The 25,193-nt window shown below is 35.6% G+C and overlaps 1 pseudogene; it reads left to right on the forward strand.

The window, feature by feature from the left end:
* The first annotated feature begins 20,264 nt into the window (after nucleotides 1–20,264).
* Nucleotides 20,265–20,364, forward strand: LOC138831307 (U6 spliceosomal RNA; annotated as a pseudogene).
* Nucleotides 20,365–25,193: the final 4,829 nt, after the last annotated feature.

Below are 25,193 nucleotides of genomic sequence, written 5' to 3' on the forward strand. Positions count from 1 at the left end.
CCCCATTGTTTCATAGTTCTTTCTGACCAATGAGATACAAGAATGGTGGCCACGCCCCCATTCCGTGCTGCCTGGTAGCACCAGGATTCCCTCTGTTAGTTTACACCACTACCAGCAATTGAGGAAGGTAGAGATGGCTGAGTGGTGAGGAAGAGACTCCAGGCAACTTTGGAATATAGAAGGAAATTGAGATGCCTGCCCACACCCCGGCTTCCTTCCCTTCTTCTCAAGGTGCAGAATTTCAAACATCAGGCAATGGCACCCTGCCAGGCGGCATAAAGCTCCAACCTGCTCCCTGGCCCTGGTTCTTTGCTCTGAGACCATGTGTCTGCAATGCCACTGCCATCCCTGCTCGCCCCACCTGGAGCAGCCTCAAGCAAGTTCTCCCAGGAGCACAGGTGAGTGACTGCCCCCAAACTACCCCTACCCCGGGTCAGACACCCCTCTGGGGGCACCATGACTCCCTACTTGTGTCCTCTCCCTGGCTCTGAGGAGCCACGTTTCTGTCTTGGGCATTTCTGAAACAGAGCCTCAATATATGCTCTGCCTGGGCTATTCAAGGTCTTCCTATCTGTGACAGATATGCTTCACCAGACCTGGTCCTCTGGAGTTGGGATGGTAGACATGTAACAACATGTGCAGTCATCGATTTAGAAGGATTATCACAAACTATATAGTCCACAGCAGCTGATTCTTTTTTTCCTCATATTTTTATAGTGAAAATACTGTACAGAGGGGTTAAAATTACATGGGCAAGATAATGAGAACATATTTTAGCAAGCATTGTAGCCTCCTCCTTTGATTCCCCTTCCCATCCCATCCTCTCCCCATCCCCCTATCCGACCCTCCACCTTCCCCTGACAAAGTTTTAAAGTTCATTTTCGACTTGTACATCTCATTGTTGCAATGGGTCCACCTGTAATCCCTATTTAAATGATTTTCTTTCCCTTCCCCTCCATGAATTATAACAACATAAAATACAGTGAAAGCAGGGATTATATCATGGGGAAGGGACATAAAAAGCAACAAAGAAATAAACTTATAAATGTACTAGAAAAAATGGAATGAAAGTAAAAATTTTTGAATACATATCTTAGGGTTTATTTCCATAACACCAACTTATCTGACCTTTTCTGCTTGAGTCAGACATACACTAGTTATTGCAAATAAGGTAAACCATGGGACCTATGTTTCTTTGGGCCTGGCTTACTTCACTTAATATAATTTTTTCCAAGTTTTTCCATTTCCTAAGAAATGGAGCAATGTCATTCTTTCTGATGGAGGAATAGAATTCCATTGTATATATATACCACATTTTCTTGATCCATTCATCTACTGAGGGGCATCTGAGTTGGTTCCATACCTTAGCTATGGTAAATATGGCTACAATAAACATAGTTGTGCTGGTAGCTTTAGTGTGGTCTTGTTTGTGAACATAAGAGTAAATGTCCAAAAGTGGGATTGCTAGGTCATAGGGGAGTTCTATGTGGAGTCTTTTGAGAAACCTCCATACTACTTTCCAAAGTTTTTGAACAAGTTTACACTCCCACTAACAATGCAGTAAGGTTTCCTTCTGTCCACATCCCCTCCAGAATCTGCTGTTATTAGAGTTCTTAATTTTTGCCATTCTAACTGGGTGAGGTGGTATGGCAATGTTTTGATTTGCATTTCATTTATGGCTAGAGAGGTTGATCATTTTTTCATGTGTCTATAGGCCATCCTTCTTTCCTCTTTAGAGAAGTTTCTCTTTAAGCTTTTAGCCCACTTATTTATTGGGCAGTTGTTTCTTTGAAGATTTGTTGGGGGATTTAATTTTTTTGAGTTCCAGTTATATTGTAGATATGAGACCTTTGTCTGTTGTATGGCTAATTAAGATTTACTCCCAATCCGTGGGCTTTCTATTGATCTGGCTAGCTATGTCCTTTGCCATACAGAAGCTCTGCAATTTCATGCACTGACATTTGTCCAAACTTTCTTTGATTTGTTGTGTTTCTGTGTCTCTATTAAGAAAATTTCAGCCTGTGCCAAAGAGACCTAGGATTTCTCTCCTATTCCATCCTGTAATGTTTTCAGATTGTCTGCTTTGTCATTGAGGTCTTTGATCCATTCGGAGTTGATTCAGGTTCAGTGTGATATATAAGGATCTAGCTTTAGTTTTCTACAAGTAGTTAACCAATTTTGCTAGCACCATTTACTGAAGAAGCTCTTTTTCTTCCATTGTATTTTGTTAGCTCCCTTATCAAATATTAGAAGGCTATAGGTCTGTAGGTTCTTTTCTGGGTTTTAATTCTGTTCCATTAGTCCTGAGGTCTGTTCTTGTGCCAGTACCAAGCCATTTTGATTACTATTGCTTTGTAGTAGAGTTTGAAATTTGGTATTGATATACCTCCAGCACTGTTCCTTCTGTTGAGGATTGTTTTTGCTATTTGGGGTATTTATTGTTCCCTATGAATGATTGGATAGCCTCTTCTATTTCCTTGAAGAATGAGGTTGGAATATTGATAAGTATCGCATTGAAATTATAGATAGACTTGGGAAGTATTGCCATTTTCACGATGTTGATTTTTCCATTCCAGGAACATGGGAGTTTTTGCCATTTTCTAAGATCTGTTTTGATTTCATTTTTCACGTTTTTAAAGTTTTCATCATAGAGGTCCTTCAGTTCTTTGGTTAAGTTAATTCCTATGTATTTTATTTTTTGTAGGGTTATTATGAATGGAGTTGCTTTCCTAATTTCAGCCTCACTTTTCTCATTGTTGGTATACAGAAAAGCCATTGATTTTTGAGTGTTAATTTTATGCCCTGCTACTTTGCCAAAGTTTAGAATCACCTTGAGTAATTTGGGAGTGGATTCTATAACTACAAGATCATGACATCGGCAAAGAGGGAGTGTTTTACTTCTTCTTTCCCTATTTGGATCCTGTTTGGGTTTACATCTTGTCTTATTCCTGTAGCTAGGCATTCTAATACTAGATTGAAGACAAGTAAAGAGCTTGGATATTCATGTCGAATTCCTAAGTTAAGAGGAAATGACTTTAGTTTTTCACCATTGAGTATAGTGCTGGCTGTAAGTTTATCATTTACAGCCTTTATTGTATTGAAGAAAGTTCCATGGATTCCTAATTTTTCCAGAACCTTCATCATAAAGGGGCGTTGGATCATGTCACTTGCCTTTTCGGCATCTATTGAGATAACCATGTGGTTCTTATTGCTCCTGTTGATGTGATTAATTATATTAATTGATTTGTGTATATTGAACCAGCTTTGCATCCCTGAAATTAATCCTGTTAGATGATGAATTGTTTGAATGAATTGTTGATGTCGACTGGCCAAAATTTTGTTGAGATGTTTTGCATCAATGTTCATCAAAGAAATGGGTCTATAGTTCTCTTTCTGTGATGAGTCCCTGTCTGGTATGGGGATGAGGGTTATTTTGGCTTCATAGAATGAATTCAGTAGTGAACTTTCTCTTTTAATTTCATTGAAGAGTTGAAGTAGTATAGGTGTGAACTGTGTTTGAAGGGCTTATAGAATCCTGCTGTAAATCCATCTGGTCCTGCGCATTTCTTAGATGGGAGGTGTGTTATTGCTGTTTCTATTTCAATGCTTGATATGGGCCTGTTAAGATGGTTTAACTCATCCTGGTTTAGTTTCGGCATGTCAATATTTGCTAGGAAAAGGTCCATTTCTGCCAAGTTCTCAAACTTATTAGCATAAAGTTTTGAGAAGTATTCCCTTATAATGTTCTGAATCTTGGTTGTTTCCGTGGTGATGTTTCCATTCTCATCTCTCAGTTTATTTATTTGGGTGTGTTCTCTTCTTTTTCTGATGAGATTTGCTAAGGATCTGTCAATTTTGGTAATTTTTTCAAAGTAGCAACTCTTTGTTTTCTTGATTCTTTCTATATTTTTTTGGATTCTAATTCATTTAATTCTGATTTAATTTTAATTATTTCTGTCTGTCTACTAGATTAGGGATTATTTTGCTGCTCTTTTTCAAGAAGGCTCAGATGTCTTATCAAATGGTTGGTTTCAGATCTCTCCAATTTGTTGATGTAGGAGCTCAGAGCTATAAACTTGCCCTTGAGTACTGGCTTTTCTGTGTCCCAGAGGAGCGGGTAATTTCTGTGTTCATTTTTGTTGAATATCATGAACATTTGAATTTCCTCCATGAGTTACAGGACTTTCTTTGGTGGCTTTTGGTATTGAGATCTAATTTTATTCCCTTGTGGTCTGAGAGAATGCAAGGTATAACTTCAATGTTTCTGAATTTGGGCAGGTTTGCAACGTGACCTATAACGTGCTCTATTTCAGAAAACATTCCATGTGCTGCTGCCAAGAACATGTATTCTGATGCTAATCGCTGAAATATTCAGTAGATGCCTGTGAAATCTAGTTCATCTATGGAGTTGTTAGATATGTGCTTTCTCTGTTGATTTTTTGTCTAGTTGCTCTATATAGTGGGGAAAATGGTGTGTTAAATTCCCCAACAATTGATGTCTTTGGATCTCTGTGGGATTTGAGGTAAAGTAGGTTTCTTGGATTAATTTTGGTCCTCCGTTATTTGGCCAATATTTAGAATTGTAGTATCCTCCTGAAGGAGAGATCCCTTAATTAGTATGGACCGACCTTCTTTCTCTCTTCTCACGAATTTTAATTTGAAGTCTATTTTATCTGATATTAGGATTGCAACTCCTCCCTGTTTATAGGGGCAGTTTGCTCCGTAGGTTTTTTTCTAGCCTTTCACATTGAAAATGTGTTTGTTTTCTATAGGTAAAATGTGACTCCTGAAGGCAACAGATAGAAAGATCTTGCTTTTTAATCCAACTAGATAGTCTATGTCGCTTAATTGGAGAGTTAAGTCCGTTAATGTTGAGAGATAGGACTGAGAGGTATTTGGGAGTTCCTGCCATTTTATCCACCTTCTTGGGGCTGAGGCAACTGGGTTCTTCCTGAGGTTATTGGATTCTCAGTTTGGGTGCAATTTCTTGGCCTTTACTATGGTCTTGTTGGTTTTCTATGTGTAGGACGTCTTTAAGAATGTTTTGTAGGGCTGGTTTGGTGGAGATATATTATTTCAATTTTTCTTTGCTATGGAAGGTTTTTATTTGACCTTCAGTTTTGGAGAGTTTACCTGGGTACAGGATTCTTGGTTGATAGTTGTTTGTCTTTAGGGCATGTCATACATCAATCTAGGCTCTTTTTGCTATGATCGTCTCCGCTGAGAAATCTGAGGTGATTCTAATTGTTTTCACTTCATAGGTGATTGATCTTTTCTCCTTGACAGCTTTAAGGATCTTTTCCTTGGTCTGAATTGATCTTGTGTGGATTAAAATGTGACAGTGGGATGTTCTATTCTGGTTTGGTCTATTTGGAGTTCAAATAGCTTCTTGTATTTGAATAGGCCTATCTTTTTGCATGCTTGGGAAGTTCTCTGCTAGGATCCTGTTAAACAAATTTCATAGACCATTAACTTCTGTCTCTATGTTCTCCTCTACAGCCATTATCCTCACATTAGGCCTTCTGATGATGTCTTCCAAGTATTGAATAGATCCATCATATTTCTTGGATTTGTCTTGGATGGTTGTATTTTCTTTCTGTATAAAATCTAGGCTGTCTTCAAACCCTGAAATTCGATCTTCTGCATTGTGTAACCTACTATCAAGACTTTATACTTTTTTTTAAATTTCTCTTTCTTCTGGTTGGTCGGCTTGATGGCTTCAAATTCTTTGTTGGAGCATTGTTTTATATCTTATATGAACTTCTTTAATTCCTTAATTTAGGTTTCAGTGTTTATTCTCAAATCACTTAGTTGATTGGTTATTCCCATTCCTTCTGTTTGGTTCCATTCAGCATTCCCTTTGTGGTCTCCCTGACTTCTTTCAGTTCTCTGTTTATGGATTCCATGAATGCCTTCAGTGATCTTTCTGCATTCTAATCCATCTCTCTCAATTCCTGTATTACTCTTTGGTTAGCTTCTTCATGTTCATGCAGTTCCTGTAGTTCTCATTGATTGATCTCAGTCTTCTCACGACATTCCTCTATTTCTCTTTGAGTGTTCTCAAGCTGCTCATGCAATTCCTGTATCAATCATTGAGTTGTTTCCTCATGCACATGATATTCTTGTATTAACCTTTGTTTTGCCTCCTCTCTCTCCCTATCATGCTCATTCAGAGTCCTTTGCAGGTTTTCAATATTTTCATTTACCATGTTTACCAGTAGTGTTTGCAGAGCTTTTTGGGAACTCACTTCTGGATTACTCATTATCTTTTCTGTCCCCTGATTATGATGAGTGGGAGTTGAGATACCCGGACTTGCTGTTTTTCTTGTGTTTTTCCCAGTTGCTCTGCCCATTTGAGATGAAAGTAATGCCAGTTTTGTGCTAGCACACTATTTTAAGGCCAGCATCAAGCAAAATCTGTAGTTGCAAAGTTAAAAATCTGCAAAAATCTAGTTTAACAGATACACATATTGAACATCAAACAACTATGTATTAATGGGCTACGAACCACAAAGAAGAATTTGGCAAACAGAAATTATTAAGTTAAGGAGTGATATGGGTAAAAATAGGCATAGAGGGATGTGGAAAGGCTGTAGGAGAATTAACTTAACTCAATCCTAATCTCAAAGCGGGAATTAGGTTGGACAAAATGATAGTAGAGAGACAGAAAATAAGAAGGAAGAGAAAGAAAAAAGACAAGAAAAAATAGAAAAACAAAAATTAAAAATTAAGAAGTGCAACACTTAAAAATTATGCAAATTGACAATGTAATATTCAGAGAAGAACGTAGATAGAAAAAGAGAAGGGAAGGTATAAAAAGGAGATCTGATAAACTTAAAAATAAAAATGCTTAAAATATTATATAGGTATAAAGAGGTAGTACTGCTATTAATGAATTTGAATCTAAGAGGTTTTAAATTGAGTAATAAATTTCTGGATTAAGCGTGTACACAATGGGGCTAAGGTCTAATAATCAACTATTGGCATATCTGAAGATAAGCAGAACAGCAATTATGTCACGCAAAGAAGAATGAAAAAGAAGAAAAAGTGAAAAGAATGAGGAAAGTAAAAAGGACCAAATGGTCAGTAGAGCTAAACAAATTTTTTTTAAAAAAGTTCACACACGTATACCCCTAAAATAAAAAATTATAACAGGAAGAAAAAAAAAGTTAATAGAAAACAAAAAAATTAAAAGTGAAAAATTAAAAATTAAAAGAAACTTTTAGAAAAAATTTTTTATAAAAGGTACAAAAAAAGAGTTCTTTGATTTTTTTTTTGGGGGGGTGGGAAGATCCTGTCTCTCCCTGTGTCCTTAACCTGTCTCTTGTTGGAGTCTCTGGTCTGCTTGTGGTTGTTGATTTTCCTGTGGCTTCAATGGTTTCTTAAGTCAGTTTGAGCAAGCAGAAAAATCACAGCAGACGATTCTTGACCACAGGTGAAGCTCTGGGTAGGGTCGCAACCATCGAACCTCATTCTCCTCACAGGACAATTGCGAGGAAAAAGGGATTTATACAGAGGGATCTCTGGAGAATGACTAGGCACAGAGAGAGTGGCCTAAAGAAAAGGTTCTCGGCAATTCTGTGAGCAAATGACAGGAAGATACCCGGAAAGGGTATCTGTTATTAATCGTGCAACAGATGTGGGATTATCAAACAAAACATGGCTCTCTTTCAATATTACCCTATCCCCATGAGGAAGAGGATCCTTCACTGTGTTGAGTTTTGCAGCTGGCAAAACCAAGGCACAGAGAAGCAAGGTGACCTACTTATGACTTCAACTTCACAGAAAGCTCTGCTAGACTTCGCTACCATGCTCCCTAGGACAATGGGTGCTATTCAGTCCACTTCTTGTGTTAGGAAGTTCACTTCTTGTCAGTCGTGGGGCTGGAACTCTAGGCCTGGGCGCTGTTCCCGAGAGCCTCAGCAAACGGCTAGTGCTCTACCATTTGAGCCCACAGCACTACTTCTGATTTTCTGGTGGTTCTTTGGAGATAAGAGTCTCACAGACGCTTCTACCTGGGTTGGTTATGAACCATGATCCTCATATCTCAGCCTCCTGTGTAGTTAGGATTAGAATTCTGAGTTACTGGCATGAGACTTAATTGTAATTATGACTTTTTTCTCTCTCTTTCCCAGGACCTGGTTGAATGGGTGCTGGAAGAGGGGGCCCAGCATCCCCGTGGATGGAACCCAAGGTGGCCCTCTCATTCTGGAAGTGGGCTGTGTGTCAGTAACTGTCTCGCTAGCTTGTTGAAACAGATTCATGAGATAAGCCCTTCTCATCCCTGGGTAAACAGTGACAGTTATTCATTGTCCATCAGCCTTACTAGACTTATTGTATTGTACTGCTTTCTACATCATTTTATAGCACCTGGCCAACATAATGATATATAGTTATGGAATGAAAATGTAATCCATCTTAAGAAAGTTATTTAGGGCTCTGGGAATTTGGTTTCATGGTACAGTAATTGCCTAGCAGCCATGAAACCCTGGTTCATTCCTTAGGAGCACATTTTAAAAAAAACCATGGAATTGGTGCTGTGCCTCAAGTGGTAGAGTGCTAGCCTTGAGGTACAAAAAAAAGCTCAGGATAATTCCCTACCCCTGAGTTTAAGCCCTTCGCCTGGCAAAAAGAACAAAAACAAAACAACAAAAGAAAACATTTATTTAGTAAATGCAAAATAAAGAAACCATACTTGGAATATATAATTGCTTCTTCCATACTGACACCTGACAACAGTTCCTAATTTAATGTACTTTACTTATGTTAGGGTACAGTGTTGAAAAAAGTTTTGTTCATTAAGTCACAGCGATTAATGCCAGGAATGTGCTTAGATGTCAGGTAAAGTTTAATTCTGGAAATTCAATGATTCCAAGATTTGTGTTGTCACTGCTAATCACAAAGAGAAGGGTAGGCTAAGTGTGATTTTGAAATCTTTTTGGTGAGTTATGGAACCAAAAAGGCAGAGGCTAATTAATAGTTGTGAAAGAAAATAAGGAATAACTCCAGATAGAAGGAATAAATGATAGTAATTACGGTATACCAGAAACTGTTCTAGAGAACCATTTTTGGTTATTGTAGAACATGTTGTCAACTAGGCTTTTCCTCATTGCTTTTAGCATTCTAAATCTCTTAGGCTAGCTCTTAGTCTCTGTGTGATAAATGTATCTCCTTCTATGCTATTCTTTCATACCTTATCTCCTTTGTTTTCTAAAAAATCATTCTTTCTATATTTCTCTATGAACATTTCCTGATACTAAATACACTTATACAGATGGCAGAGGATGCTAATGTAAGGGTCCCAAAGCTCATCAGTCATTAATGTAACAAAATGGAAAAGGAGGACATATTTATTGCTACTTCAATTTTTCTGAAATGCTGCAATGTAATTATTTGGTTAAAATTTTGATTCTTTGTCTACACAGTATCATTAAGTGCACATAAATGCAAATATAAGCCAGGTGCTAGTGGTCTACACCTGTAATAATAGCTACTAAGGAGGTTGTGACCAGAGGATTGTGGTTCAAAGCCACCCTTGTCAGGAAAGTCCCTGAGACCCTAACCTTCAATTAACCACCAGAAACCAGGAGATGGTGCTGTAGCTATTCACCCAGGATCAGAGTTCAAGCCCCACAAAACAACAGTGGTGAAATATGACTTTAAGTTTCCCCAAAAGGAAGTACATGATAAATAATATTCCCAACCCAAAAAAATAATTCCAAAATGATTCAGTGCACCTACTTTTGCTGAGTTATCTTATGGATTCTTTGCTGGACATATTCTCTAAAACCAAATCGTTTAAGTAGGGATACAGGTGGACCCATTGCAACAATGAGATGTACAAGTCGTTATGTTGAAAAACGAACTTTACAACTTTGGTGGGGGGGAGGATCAGATGGGGGTGGAGGGTATACGGGAAGGGGTAGGAAGGGGAAAGAAAGAGGAGGCAACAATGATTGATAGGAAATGTACTCATTATCTCGCCCATGTAATTGTAACTCCTCTGTACGGTATGCTCAAAAAAAGGAAAGAAAACATTGTCAAATATAAGCTTTACAATAAACTTCACCTAATATTTCTCCTTTGAAAAGAGAAGACTGTACAGTTGATGTCACTTGGCTTTTTTACTATCTTAGTTCAAAGCCAACCCAGGCAGGAGAGTCTGTCAAACTCCTATCTGTAATTACACAGCAAAAAATCGAGAAGTGGAGTTTTGGTTCAAGCAGTAGAATACTAGCTTTGGGGGCTGGTGGGCAGGAACAAAAACTGATCAGGGACAGGGTCCAGCCTCTGGGTTCAAGCCCCAGAACCAACATAAAAAAAACAAAAAAGCAAACAAAAATACTGATATTTTATTGGGAACCTCCTTAAAGGAGTACTGGTCTGAGAAGTGGCTCCTTTTGCTGATCATCCGTACTGGATGTTCTTTTGGAATCCTTATTGCTCTGGAGAACTCAGGACCAAATTAAAGGAATTGATGACTGACTCCTGCAATAAGAGAATTATGTCAGGAGTGAAATATCCATCAAGAAAACACTTTAAAACATCCAGGTCTTTGTTTCTTTGCAGTAGAATTGTTTTTTTTTTGGGGGGGGGTCCAATCGTGGGCCTGAACTCTGGGCCTCGGCACTTTACCTCACAGCTCAAGGCTAGCACTCTACCACTTGAGTCACAGCACCACTTCTGGCTTATTTTTGCTTATGTGGTGCTGAGGAATCGAACCTAGGGCCTCAGGCATGCAAGGTAAGTTCTCTAGCACTGAGCCACCTTCCCAGACCCAGCAGTAGAACATATTTAAAACAACGTAATTTCCTTTTGTTCTATGCTGGCCATCAAATGGCGCATTATTTCTTTTTGTAATTCTCTCAACTAGAAGTTTACAGAAAAATTATATATGAGTAAAAACACACTAGAAAAAGTCAAGGACAGAGTTTTCTTCAAGCCTTCGGATTCTCTTCTTTTACAGTAAAAAGTAAAGCACAAGTTAACTTGAAATTTGTCAATCCACTATGTTCCATTTCTCTCCTGGGATCAGTTTCCACATCCAGTAACAGTTACTTCCAGTAACAATCTATGGTGCTGCTTGAGGTATAGTGAATGATTTCTGGCTTCACCGAAATAATACAAGGACACCTTTGTACCTGAAGTAACACGAGTTTCAGAGACAACTTAGTAAAGAGAAAATATGAAATTTATATTGCTTATAAATACATTATCCATGAGTATATTCAATTCAAACTTTGTAAATTCTCTGTAAATTAAGGCGAATTTTAAAGGGGAAGAAGTTTCTCCGATATTTTTTTTTTGTGAGTGTATGTGCTGCTCATTATTTCTCAAATGTACATGAATTTGTTAACTCATGTTAAGTAGAGCAATAATAAGAGAAAGAGAAATTCTGTGTTTAAGTATAAGGGTTCAATACACTATAGAAGACTCTACGAATAAGACCACGTTGAAACAATAAAGCCAAGTCCAGTATGTAGATTTATGAGAGTGATAAAGAGAAAGCATTACTCTTAGGTGGAACAGGAAGTATGAGGCCACTCCCTTTCTAAATCACGCTTGCTAATGACACAACTTTGTAGAAAGTAGAATGGAAGAATAATTCTGTTTTCAATGCAAGTCAGATATAAGAGCATGGACTTAATTGGAAGAATAAGTCCATCTTGAGAGAGCAGGGATTATGCTAGCTATGAACTGGTAGATAAGATCACATTTTTTCTTTCCTTTACTTATATATTGTTTGTTGGTGGTGGTCTTTGAACTTGAACTCGGGGCCTGGGCACTATCCTTCTGCTATTCAGCTCAAGGCTAGTGCTCTAGCACTTGAGCCACAGTGCCGCTTCCAGTTTTCCTACAGTAAATTGGAGAAAAGTTTCTCTGGACTTTCCTATCTGGGCTGGCTTTGAACCCCAATCCTCAGATCTCAACACCACCCAGGTTAGGATCACATTTCTAACAGTGTAAACTCAGCATATGTAATGTGTATGTTTATCTATCTTTATATGAATTCTTGAGTTAAAAATCTGGGCTACAGCTTAGACTTTACACTCACAAAAATGTTTGTAGTTTAAAAGGTGATTCTACTGGATAAATAAAACCTAAGAATGTAAAGGAGACAGGACATTTCAGTTTGCATCCAGCCTGGGCAGAACAGTCGTTGAGAAACTATAATTAACCAGCCAAAAGCTTGATTGGAAGCATGGCTCAAGTATTGGAATACCAGTCATGAGCAAGATTGCTGAATAAGATCTTGACGCTTTTGCATACATACATACAATCATACACATATATACAGAGACACTTATATATGCACACACAAATACACATATGAAGCAACTCTCAGAATATGTAGAAAAGTTAGAAAACAATAGAAAATATGTCCTGAGTAAGACTAGAATCAAGTGATAATTTTTAAAATTAGAAAATCCTCAAGCAAACTTTCTACAAAAATTTGAGAAATTTACATAGATAGGGATTAGAGATAGTAAGAGCGTCAAGTAATCAATATTAAAAGGATTAGATCCATGGAGAAATTAATCAGAGACCCCGCAGGTGCATTTGAAAATGTTCATATCCTGTGTCAAATGTTAGAACATCTTCAAAAATAGTACATGAAAAGTCTGAGAAGTTTAGTGGATAATATAACTGGAGAAGTTCAGAATTGCTAGTCTATATCTAGATTAAATAAAGCAAGAAGGGCCTGGGAAGGTGGCTCAGTGGTAGAGTGCTTGCATTGCATACATGAAGCCCTGGGTTCCATTCCTCAGCACTACATAAGCAAAAAGAAAAAAGGCGGAAGTGACTCTGTGGTTCAAGTGGTAGAGAGTTAGCCGTGAGCTGAAGAGTTAAGGGACAGCACCCAGGCCCAGAGTTCAGGCCCCATGACCGGAACCAAAAATAAATAAATAAATAAATAAATAAATAAACAAACAAACCAAGAAACTATGGTGGGGCAATATGATACAAGCCTTCAATTCTAGCACTCAGACTGAGAGGAGATTAGAGACTGGAATTACATAGTGATACCTTCCCTGGAGCAGGTAGTATAATTTTGTCTTAATAAAAGAAACCAAACAAGAAGGGAATACACAATTGGAAATTTGGGCTAATTTTGTCATTATGTTTTGAGATGTCGTTTCCTATTGAAATGCAACTCATATATAATCCTGTTGTGCTTTTAAATGGTCTCTTCATTACAGAACATTCCTAGATGCAAAATGGCTCGTGATTCCCATCCAAAATTTGAAAAAGTAAGTAATTATCATTCTGTTAGATTCCAAGGAAAGGATGAAGTATTACAAAAGCTTAAGCCTGGAGGAACAGCAAAGTTCATCCAATGTAGGACTTTATAGATCTTTCTAAATTAGAGTTTAGACTTCAAATAAATATTTTGGTTTTGTTTGTAATTTCATATTCTATAGGATACTACAAAATTCTTTTTAAGTAGCGTGTTTAATTGACAAATTTACAAATGTTTCTTGCATTCTATTTGCCTAGCATATTGTTTCAAAAGTGTTATAATTAGAACTCAGTTAATAGATAATTCCAATAGTTCCTGTATAAAATGATAATGTAAATAATGTAGACCGAGTTGCCAAGAAATGGATATTAATTTATAAAATTAGAAAAAGAGCAAGTTTTTGAGGTTTTGGTATGACATTTTATGAAGAGAATAATTGACTTCTTCTTTCTTCTACCTGTATGTAACACAGGAAGCAATCTCCTTAATTACATGCCTCTGTATACAATGAGAAAAACACTAGGTTTGGAGTTTGTTTTTATTTTTCTTTTTGTTTTATTGCTTTGTCATAGGGCTGGAACTCTGGACCTAGACACTGTCTTTGAGCCTGTTAAGCTCAAGGCTTCTGCGGTACTACTTCAAGCTCAGTACCACTTGTGTCTGGCTTTTCCTGAGAAGTTTATTGGAGATAAGAATCTAGGGAACCTTCCCGCCTGGGTGGGCTTTGAACTGTAATCTATGATAGTTAAAAAGTGTAAATATAAATAGTATTTGCAAGAATACCAGTGGAGGAAAACTGATGCAACCCAGTTTATTGTGGTGTTCTTTCCAGAACACGGAGGGCATCACATTAGCATAGGTGTAGTATTTTTTCCAATAGAAAAAAGCTATTTGTGATATGAATTAAGGGAATTTTGTGGTGCACCCTACAAGTTGGAAACTGTTGGGCTAGGAAGGTTTTATGGCATAAATGTTGGGATTGATGGTCATAGAAATAATAGCTTAATCTGATAAAAAATTGCTTACTCTTGAAGAATTAATTATAACATGCTTCATAGTTTTATCCTATACCAGAATGTGGCTATTTTTCTGTTCACTTCTCAATCTGTAACACCCCTTTGGAAAATGCATCTATTGCAGAATTACATAACATGCAAACAGGTACTATTTTGAATCTCTCAGGTATGGAATGTTCAGAATTTGAAAGTGAGTAGTTATTAGTAGTTATTATTTTGAGGAACACACATATTCTGTCCTCTTAACAACTTATTTACTTTTAAAAGTTATGGGTTTCTATAGAATTAAACGGTTTTGTTTTAGTATGAGAAAATACTAATTTATTCTTTTTTGAAAATATTGGCAATTATATTGTGAAAAAATTGTCAAGTTATATAACATTCAAGTTGAGGGCCCTCTGATAAAGAAGGGGTAATTACTTCAAATTAGAGGCCAAATAGTACTGATTTTTTTTCGAGTTACTACATGAATAATAATATTTACTATACCTATACAGTGAAATTTTATTTCATGCAGCTTATTTTTTAAATTTAATTTTAATGTGAAAGTGATGTGCAGTGGGTTAGCAATTGTAAGGCAGTGAATACATAACTGTTCAAACTTGTTATCCCCTCTCTCGTTTTTCTTACAGTTTTCCTTCACCCCAAAACCCTTCACAAGTTGTAATGTACATTTCCAACTTATTGTCTTGTGAGTATTGCTATTGCATTGGTTTGCCCTTTGTCCTTTGTCTCGCCAATTTGTTGTTCCTCTTCCCTTCCCTAATTAAGGTAAATGTATACACAATACACAGGGTACCAAAATCAAACACAGTAGGAGATAACCCATAGGGGAAAAACCCAAGGAAAATAGAAATCACATAATACATTAAGAACAACAACTGCAAATAAATATCTCTTTCCATATCTTGGATTTCATTTTGCTCAGCATCAGCTTATATGTTCATATATATGCATAACAAAGCCACTGGAAAATAATAGTTTCATGGATAATATATCATGAAAACAACAGGTTAACTGTTTTTGTTGATAAAGGTGGAATTAGGATTGGTAAATTCGCGATTCTGTTAAAGGAATTTCAAGTTTTAAAACTATGACAGGTAAATTTTAATTGTTCAAACTTTTTAACTTAGCCTATTAAAATTTAAGATTGCCTGGGAAAATAGGCTTTCATGCAAAGAAATTCATGGAGACTTAGCTCAGAGGTAAGATGGCTCATTTTCACACTAAACAAACAAGCCTCACAAACCGTGCTGTAAATCCTGTAGGTTAACATGAGAATTGTCCTTACCCAGGAAATATACTCTGACTGTGAGAAATAAGGTTGTAGTGGAATTTAAACTCAAAGTTTTTTTTAAATAAGACATCAAAATTTGTGAATTGACTTTTAATTTCTACACAGTGATTCTCTTAAAAAGATAATTTTGGTCAAAATATTTAGGGAGAAAGTGCCCTTCAAAATGAAAGAACGTATTGAGGTTCCACTTTTCTGTTTGTAATACGTTCCACAATGTCTTTGCAAGTGAAGCACTGAAACACAGAAAAATTCTGATTGGCTACTTCAAACCAATGATTTCACATTTCTATGTAGCTCAAAAATATAATATCCTCATTAACATGAAATAGTGAAGACTTGTCTTATTACATAAGCCAAAAGGTTTGGGGATCAGAAAAGAATTGAGCAAATGGAAAAGGTAAGAAAACGCGTTCTTAGAAGCCCTAGCTAAGGATACTGGCTTCATCAGTGGAGGCGGCCAAAACTTCTTGATAGAGATTGTCATAATGTTTTTGCTAGCTAAAGTGATTATACAGAGCCTATTTGGCTCAGTATAATGCAAAACAAATTGAATGAAGACATGAAAATAAATTCAACCTCCAAATAAAAGAATTTTAAAAGAGAAACCATGAAGATGTAGCAGTGGCGGATGGAGTATAGTCCTTCACCTTCACTAGACTTGAAGTCAAGAAGCTGTGATTAATTGGAAATCAGGCAAGCGCTAAGAGGGGACATAGAAGTAGGACATAGAAGTATTGTCCTTTGTAACAGACAATATAATCCAAGGAATGGGTGATTTAACTCTATTCTTCTCCATACATCTTGTTGAGCAAAAGCAAGACTAAGAGAAAAATAATCTATTGAAATAATTTTGCAAAGAATAATTTCACTGTTCCTGATATGGTATCTAAGGAAAGTCTTAAGAGAGAAGATAAAAGTCATAAGAGAGAAGATAAAAATGGATTATTTTTCAGTTTCCTCTAAGCATCTTGTTAGCAAAATATATCTTTGAGGTTAGAAGTGATTGAACCAAAAATGCGTGGAGTACTTATTTTTGTGGGCACATTAGACACTAGAAGATTTCAAGGTAAAAGAAAAAAGAAAGAAATTATAGCTAAATATTTGTGATTACAGGTTCTTGGACTGGTTTTTTTGGAGACAAAGATTTGCATTAGTGTTGGTCTTCATTAACATAGTTGTTGGGTTTTCGTGGCAACCAAATGAAAAGGGGAAGTTTAATGGACTCGTTTGGACAAGTAAACAGCATGATAGAAAATAATGGCAAATAATATTTAATGAATTATTTTGAACAATTATTTTGCGAGAACGAAGAAGGAAAGATATAATTCAAAATCACTTGACTTTATTAAAAGTATGAAAATAGAGTAGTGAAGAGATTGAGAGAAAACAAAGAGGACTGCTTTCTCTCCAGTGGAGTAATAGGTTCTTGATCTTGTTTCTTCCATTCTGTCTTCACAAGCTATCCAGTGTGCCTCAGGACTCGAGTATCCAGTTCAGACAAAGAGCATTCGTAGAAGAAAATATTTGCAGTAGATATAGGTGATTTATAACCTTAGACAATCTATTTAAATCTGTTTAAAATTCTCCCCTACCCCAAACTGCCCTCTTTGAACAGCTTTGTTTGCTTTTCCAAAGACTGACCTTCATTAACTATTTAAAATTTTGAGAGGTCATATTCATACTCTCTAGAGATTGCTGTTTAGTTGTAATTTTTGTGTGTTTTTGTTTGTTGTTGTGTTTTTTAACTGAATTTCAAAAGGTTGTGCAAGTGTGTTACAATTAAACATGTCCATCTAATTGTCTAACGCTCCTGGATCAGAGTCACTCTTTCTATGAAGCTGATCCAACCCTTTCTCCAAGATTCATTGCAGATTTACCACTTCCTTTATTACATTTGTACATTGAGTATACTAGCTGTACTTGCACATTGTTCTATTTGTCATTCATTCTATTTCTATACTATTGATCCTCTCTGGTTTCAATTTCTGTTAAACTGCCTGTTAGTACTTTGAAAGGTTTATATACATTCCATGGAGTTTCAATCCCACATATACTTGAACTGATGTCAGCTTATATTTCCATAATTCATTCATGTGCAATAACAGTTTGCAAGACTGGAGATGTGAAGCACTTAGACATGATTTTATTCTCATTCATTTGGAAGATTAATCTTTAGTCAGCAAGAAAGTTTAAAAATGACTTAGAATGTATTCCTAACTACTAGTTTTTATAAATGGCTTTGTACAATGGTGTGTGATTATTTTATTTTACATAGGATAATATTTTCTACTACCTATAAGTTTTGGAAAAAGAAGAAAACTAATATTTACTAGTGTAGAGGAATATGATAGAAATAGAAGACAGATTTTATGTTTGTCGCATCTCTGATCAGTACCCATATGCAAGACCTAAAGTCATATTTCTTACTATGTTAGACAGATAGGGAAAACATAAAACAACACATGATAAGGCAACTCTTAGTGACTTTTTAAAATGTATGTTCTAATGTGATGAAATTTACTTTATTAGCTAATATTTGGGTTTGAATTATGGGAGGCTGATCTATATAACACATTTCTGGAAGGAACCTACTGAACAACACAAATGGTGGGGGTACTATTTCTACACTTTAATGAATGAATTTGGTTGGTATTATTGTTGGGTAAGTAAATCAACTCTATTGTAACTTGCTCCCTACACTTGAAAATCTTGTAATATCAGTATCATCTACTAGTCAAGTGTTATTTTGGCAAATGTGATTTTAAATAGTTTATTTGAAAATTAATATACTTTCAGGAGATTAAATGTAGGTTATCATTGGTTTGAGAATGACAACATTTTTATACTACAGAACCTAGTTTTCTGAAGTATCAGTGTTTTGAAACACTAAGGATCTTCTTAATGTTTTTCTAAATTATATTTGACCTCTAAATCAAGTTTAACTAGCCTTGGTAGACCAATTATGGATCTATAATTCCAGAAACTAATTTTTGGCCAACTTATGCTGCACTGAAATCTTTCATTACTCATTAGGAGAGGGGTATTAAAATAATATTGTTCATTTGTGATTGTGTTCATTCATATTGGCTGGTGATCTGTAAATTGAAAGTGAACTACAGTACTTTCTCTCATATTTTGTGATCTCATCGTTCATTTCAAGTTGCCTTGCATTTCACAGTTGATTACTGCTAATTCCTGTAAGGAATTGGGGCCTTGAAATATTATAGGACATGAGAAATTGAGATTAGTCTTCAATTACTTTCTGTTGGCATGTTGCATGGGCCTAGGTGAGAAGTCTTGCCCTTGTTATCTGATGATGCAGATAACTTGAACCTGGTATCCTTGGACCCGTGTGTCCTGCAGAAGAATAATAGCTTTTAGACATTATATCAGCACAATTTGGGTATAATCAGTAAGAATGCTTCAGAAATATGGAGAAAAACACTTTGGGACCAGCGAGTTAAAACAATAAACAGAGCATCAGAATATAATAAAATCCCTTATACATTAGCGGAAAACAATACTGTTATTTTACCATGTGAATTCAGAAGACCACAAAGACTTAAAAGGTATCACAAGTTTATACCGAAGACATTGCATTGATACTTTTTATATTCTAATATATATTCTAAACCTAATTATTTATATTCCAATTTATTTATGAGAATAATCGTCAATGTATTTGTCAAACTATCAATTCTAGTAAGATTCATCGTGTGAAATTTAAAATAAGTACATATAAATATAAAATATATAAGTATATATAATATAAAAATCGTTTTGCATTGTTCTGTTGTGGTTAGGGTATCAAAGGCAACTCTGTTTTAAAGTATTATTCCATTATCTCTACCTGTTTTAGGTAGAGTTAGACTTAAAGCTTTACCATTTGTTGATTTAGAGCCCAGAGGCAAGAGGAAACACTGTGATTAAAACATTACCAATTTAAGGCCTAATATCGAGGAGAAACGTATAGACTTCTCCAGAACCTATGGACATATTTGGTGATAGAAAGTCCGTAGTATAAGTTCCTGCCTGGTTGGATGATAGACATGCAAGGACAGTAGGTAATCATGCATATGAACAATTTTTTCACCTTCTTGGCTTTAGCTACTTTTGAAATGATAAGCATAATAAACAATTATATTTTGATAAAATACCTTCCATTCTGAACAATTCTGTCTGAACTGTTCATCTCTCTATGATCTCATGTCAGTAAGGTTAGTTTTGTTCCAGTGGACAATCTATGCTGTCAGGGTAAGATATTCTGATTGGTCTGTTCCTACATGGAAGAAGGGTAAAGGGTCAGCTAGACATTTGTCCCAGCAAGACCTCATTTGGGAAATTTTAATTTGCACAAGTTAAGAAGTAGCTCTTACACAAGGCTTACTTTGAATACATTAGCTCCACAAAGCTAACTCAGTTGATAAATAAATACTTGAAAAGCAATCACCTTTGGACTTAGCCGTAAAGGCTTCAAAGTATGTTCAAATTTAAAATGAAAACGACAAAATAGTCATTGACAAAAAATTGCAAATTTTAGCAATCTACCAACAATAGTTTTTTTTTTTCATTATACACAGAATTTTAGAGAAATAAGACCAATAGCATTTTTAGGAACAATAAGGGTTCCTTGTTATAAATAGTCAACCATGAATATATGCCTGTATAAAGATTGTATCATTACGTACTTAAATTTAGAGGATACTACATGTTTCAGCAGCAGGTCTACCCAAATGACAACAATACAGAGATTAACATGGCACTTGCAGAAGGATGATATATAAATTCGTGAAATATCCCATATTTTTCATTCTTCAAATGCAAGAAATGAAAAACAGTTATTAAAAAGTTGATTACAAAAATACAAGTGTAACAATACAAGTAATTCATAGAATTGAAGGTTAGTTTGACATCAGTATATTAAATCTTCACCTGAGAAAGGCCTTTACATATCATAATCGTTACAAAACTTGAAATTAGTTAACATTGCCATTTTATCCCAAAGAAATAAAATAAGACAAGGACCTAGGAAAAAAAGGAATCTTAAACTTTTTCTATATGGAATGCAATTTGAAAGGACACATTTATTAATAAACATATACATTATATAACAATGTAGAATTCAAAGTATTATATCTAGGAGCGAATTAAATAGATTATGGACATTATACAAACATAGATATACTTTTTTCAGAAAAGCACCATGAACATCTTTAGTTTCTATACTATTCATTTCAAAAGATGTTAAAATTATTTCTGATTTAAAAAAATCACAAACTCTGCAGAAATTATTATAAATGTATACAAACAACTCTTGAATACATTTTGACATCAAAGTCAGGCAATTCACTTGGAAGAACACCTGGGAATCCATGAATTTTTAAAGTAGGATATTGCTGTGGCTTTGTTTTGTGAAAAAAATTGTAGGGACACAAAGGATGGACTGGCATTTTTGAAATTTAAGAAAATTAACCAAACCATTACAACTTAGGAGAACAATCTGTACAGTCTTCCACAACTTCAAAGAGGTAGTAATACTTACCTATCCTTTTGGAAATACCAAATGCAGTTTCTTCCAAGTTGTTCTTCAGACCTGGTTTGATATAATGGTTCAACAGAAAGAGATACAGCATATAGTTGTTACTTCTATTCCCAGCAGCGAGATGCAAGGTGGTCAAGAGACCTTTAGATTGGGGATTGGTATTTGCATCATGATGAAGTAAGAAAGAAGCCACTCTGGTATTATTCCACATATAAGCACTGTGCAGGGGTGTCTAGCCATTCAGATTTATTGCATGAATATCTGCCTTGAGCTACCAATTCATGGACAATGTCTAAGTGTCCACTCTAGGCTTCTCGATGAAGAGGGTTATACTCATCCTCATTCCTAGTATTCATCTGGGTGGCCTTTTGGAATGTAGTCTCCACACCGTAGTAGGTTGAATAATTTCAGGATCCAAAAGAAATTTGATTGGATCCTACTCCAATTTTTTCTTGCAATTGATACCATTCCTCACTTTTTCATCTTACTTCCTGTCTTCGTCAGAATTGCCTAACGAGAGACTTTGAGTGCCACTGGGAATGAGATGTCCATGTTTTTCCCCAATAGATTACATTGGTTGAACTGGTCAGAAAAATCTGGTGAATTTTCTGCACATATTTATTCACCATGATTTATTTTATCTTTTTCCATTTTTACTACTCTAAATTATTCTAACTGGAGAGTAGGGAATTTATAGAGCAGAGGAAAAATTTTCCTCAATATTCAAAGGTACAGACTGAAAATGATGACCAGTGGTGTCTTCATGTGCAGCTTATTCTAGGAATGAGAAAATAGGAAACAATGCCTTCTATGTAAATGATTTGGGATATACCATGTTATAGTGTAAGAGAACTCACTATTTAACATATGGGCTTAAATAGCTTTCTAGTAGCTTTCTAATGTTGGTATTCAACATTCGATAAAATGTATAATGCAATAGTAAAATAGAAGTCCTTTGTATGACTACCTAAATTCTTCTTTTTTTTAAAAGACATTTGTTTTCATCCAAAAAAATATTCCTGTCTATTGTCTTCAGGTGATTTTGATGATTGAAGATGCTTAATGAGAAGTCAAAATGTATTAGTAGTCCTTTGCTATCAATTAAGTTTCACTTTTTCTTCTTGGAGGATATAATGATCAAAGAAAGCAATCAGCAACAATCGTTCAGAATCATGCTTCCAGTGCAAATGAATTACCAGTAAGTAATCCTCGATACCATTATCCACAAAGATTTGTCACAGATACAATCAGCCTGCCTTCTCTAGCTGCTTTCCTAGCCTGGACCTATTCCTTCATTGTACAGGAAAAGTGTGATTCAACTGATTTCAGTCAGATCTGTTAGTAGAATTATCAAGTATTTAGATTCTTTTTTTTAAACTTAGTTGTGGGGCCTGAACTCTGGGCCAGGGCACTGTCCTTTAGCTCTTCAAATCAAGGCAAGCGCTCTACCACTTGAGCCACAGAACCACTTCCGGATGGTTCTGTTTATGTGGTGCTGATTTGGGAAATGGCAGAGCAGAAAGTGAAATGATGCAACCATAAATATAAAAACAAAATAAATTAGGATAATTATGGAGCAATCATATTGTCTATGAGAACCATGAAAGAGAGAGAAGAAAAGAGACACAGATGTGCAATGACCTAGCTAGCCACAAAATCCATGCTTCTAATCAATTGACAGAGCAAACAATTTTTTTAGTTTTTAAAAGAAATGGAAATAGAATATATGTATTTACTTGAAATTAGTAAAAACATTTTTAGTAGCCTACATAAAGAGTCAGAGATTTGACCAAATTACAGACAAGAATCTTAAACCTTGGGCTGGGATGGTCGCTCAGTGGTAGAGTGCTTGCCTTGCAGCTTACTACAGTGGGGAGACTACTTTCCAAAAAGGCCACTCATATGAATAATAGGGATGAGGATGAGTAAACCCCTCTTTATTGGGAAGCCTAAAGTGGACACCTGGACATTGTCCATGAGTTGGTAGCTCAAGGCAGATATTCATGCAATAACTGTGCATGGCTGGAAACCCCTGCACAGTGCTTATATGTGGAATATATTGCAACAGCACACAGACACACAAACACACACACAAACATCATCATCATCATCATCATCATCAGATTTCTTAAGTATTTTTTGTGTATGGTCTTAAGAATAAATTTACATTACTAACTTGAATTTCTGACAGGACAATATCATCACTGTACATCTTCGTTGTATGCTCTCAGTTTTAAATTACTATCTAAGTATGTGCATTAGATAAGTATAGGAAAAAGTAGGAGCCACACCGGTGGCTTAGGTCTTTAATCTTAGCTAATCAGAAAGATGAAATCTGATGATTGTGCTTTGAAACCAGACCAAGAAAAAAAAGGTCCATTAGATTCTGATTTGAAAGTAACCACAAAAGCTTGAAATGGAGCATAGTATAAGCATTAAAATGCTAGCCTTGAGAAAACTAAAACAAAAAAAATAAATTCTGGAACACAGTCAGGCCCTGAGTTCAAGCTCTAGTATTAGCACCAAACTAATAAATGAATGAATGAATGAATGAATTAACTAAAAATAAATTAAGTGGTCAAATGTGGAGAGGCAGGTAAAATGTGACACTGGATTATGTATTATTAGGTAAAATGTGGACACTGGATTATGTATTATTTTGTAATAAGGCAAATTATCATTTTTCCTAATCACTAATATTTTATTTGAACTTTTTTATACAATAAATCCTGAATTTGGCATACATGTATATGTGTTTGTACATGTGCGCACATGTGTGTTTATGTGCGTGAGTGTGTGTGTTTGCAATGTTGCTTGCCAATGTGGACAGAGTGAGGCTGAAAAGAGCTGTGTTGAAATGTTATTTATCAGTGCTCCATCCTGTCATTTCAGTGGAACCACCCTTCTGTACATTTCATTTGTCAAATAATAACATCACCATAATCAAAGCATTTACACCATTAAGTTAGATAAAATAGATCACTTTCAGTTCTTAGTATATATTAGGCAAGAAGATACACATATAATTAGGTAGTGAGTTATTGCTGTAAGATGACTGTCAGTACAAAATATGTATTTGACCTCTTAAATTGGATATACTTTTAAGATATACTCCTGAAGTGATTTTGACCAACTCGACCAAGCAGGTATTACTCTCTGGTTATTCCTGTGAAACTCAAGGTGGATAAACACTTTCCAGATTTCTTTTGAAAAAAACATTCTTGGTAAGATCATATCTATTCACACTAAGATAAAAACCCCGTATTTTTTAGGTTTTAATATCCCATCATATTGACTGAAAATCAGTATTGTGGATATGTTTGTTAAATATACATTGCAAAAACAAACAAAAACATGTGTCACCTCCAGATTGTGGATGCATTTGAAGTTGTTTTGTACATACAAATGTTTCTTCATTAATTGTTCTTTTGTGGGAGTAACTATCGCAACATTAACAAATAAGGCTTTTTGAATATCTTTTCCAATATAAATAACATCCCAGAGCGAGTCTTGCAATTTCTGACACCCCTTTGAATATTTTAGTGTTATTTCAATTCATTGACTATACAGCTAAAAACATTTCTGAAATAAACATTGTTAAAATCTGAAAATGTAAATGGGTATACAGGCTTTTTATGCATCATTTTATGAAAAGCCAGTTTTTATGAAACTAAAAGATATAGAATAAAAGAATGGAAGTGAATTGGGTGAGCTAATTATTAGTATAATTTTGTTTTCTATTAGCCCAGTCCTTTGAATGTACATGATGAAGTTAAATTATGTGCTTTCTGACACTTTGCTTCAGTTATTTTTAGAATCTTTGTAGTTATAAGAGTGAATTTGTAGTGTAAATAAATGTCTTTGAATATAATTAGGATTAATCTTTTGTTTTGTGTCCTACTCCCCCAAAATGAGTTATTTTCAAGTGTTAATAGTTTATAATTGAATCTTCAGTATCATAAGAAAATTTGAAAAAAAGGATTGTGCGGAGAAGGTGTAGCTGCCTCTACTCCGAACCTCCCCTTTGCCTCCGCACTTCTCTGGGGCCAGCAGCCACCGACCAGAGGCCTGGGACCGCGGGCTCAGCCAACGACC

Source organism: Dipodomys merriami, unplaced genomic scaffold (assembly GCF_024711535.1).
Source record: "Dipodomys merriami isolate MVZ:Mamm:240054 unplaced genomic scaffold, mDipMer1.0.p SCAF_1914, whole genome shotgun sequence".
Lineage (NCBI taxonomy): Eukaryota > Metazoa > Chordata > Mammalia > Rodentia > Heteromyidae > Dipodomys > Dipodomys merriami.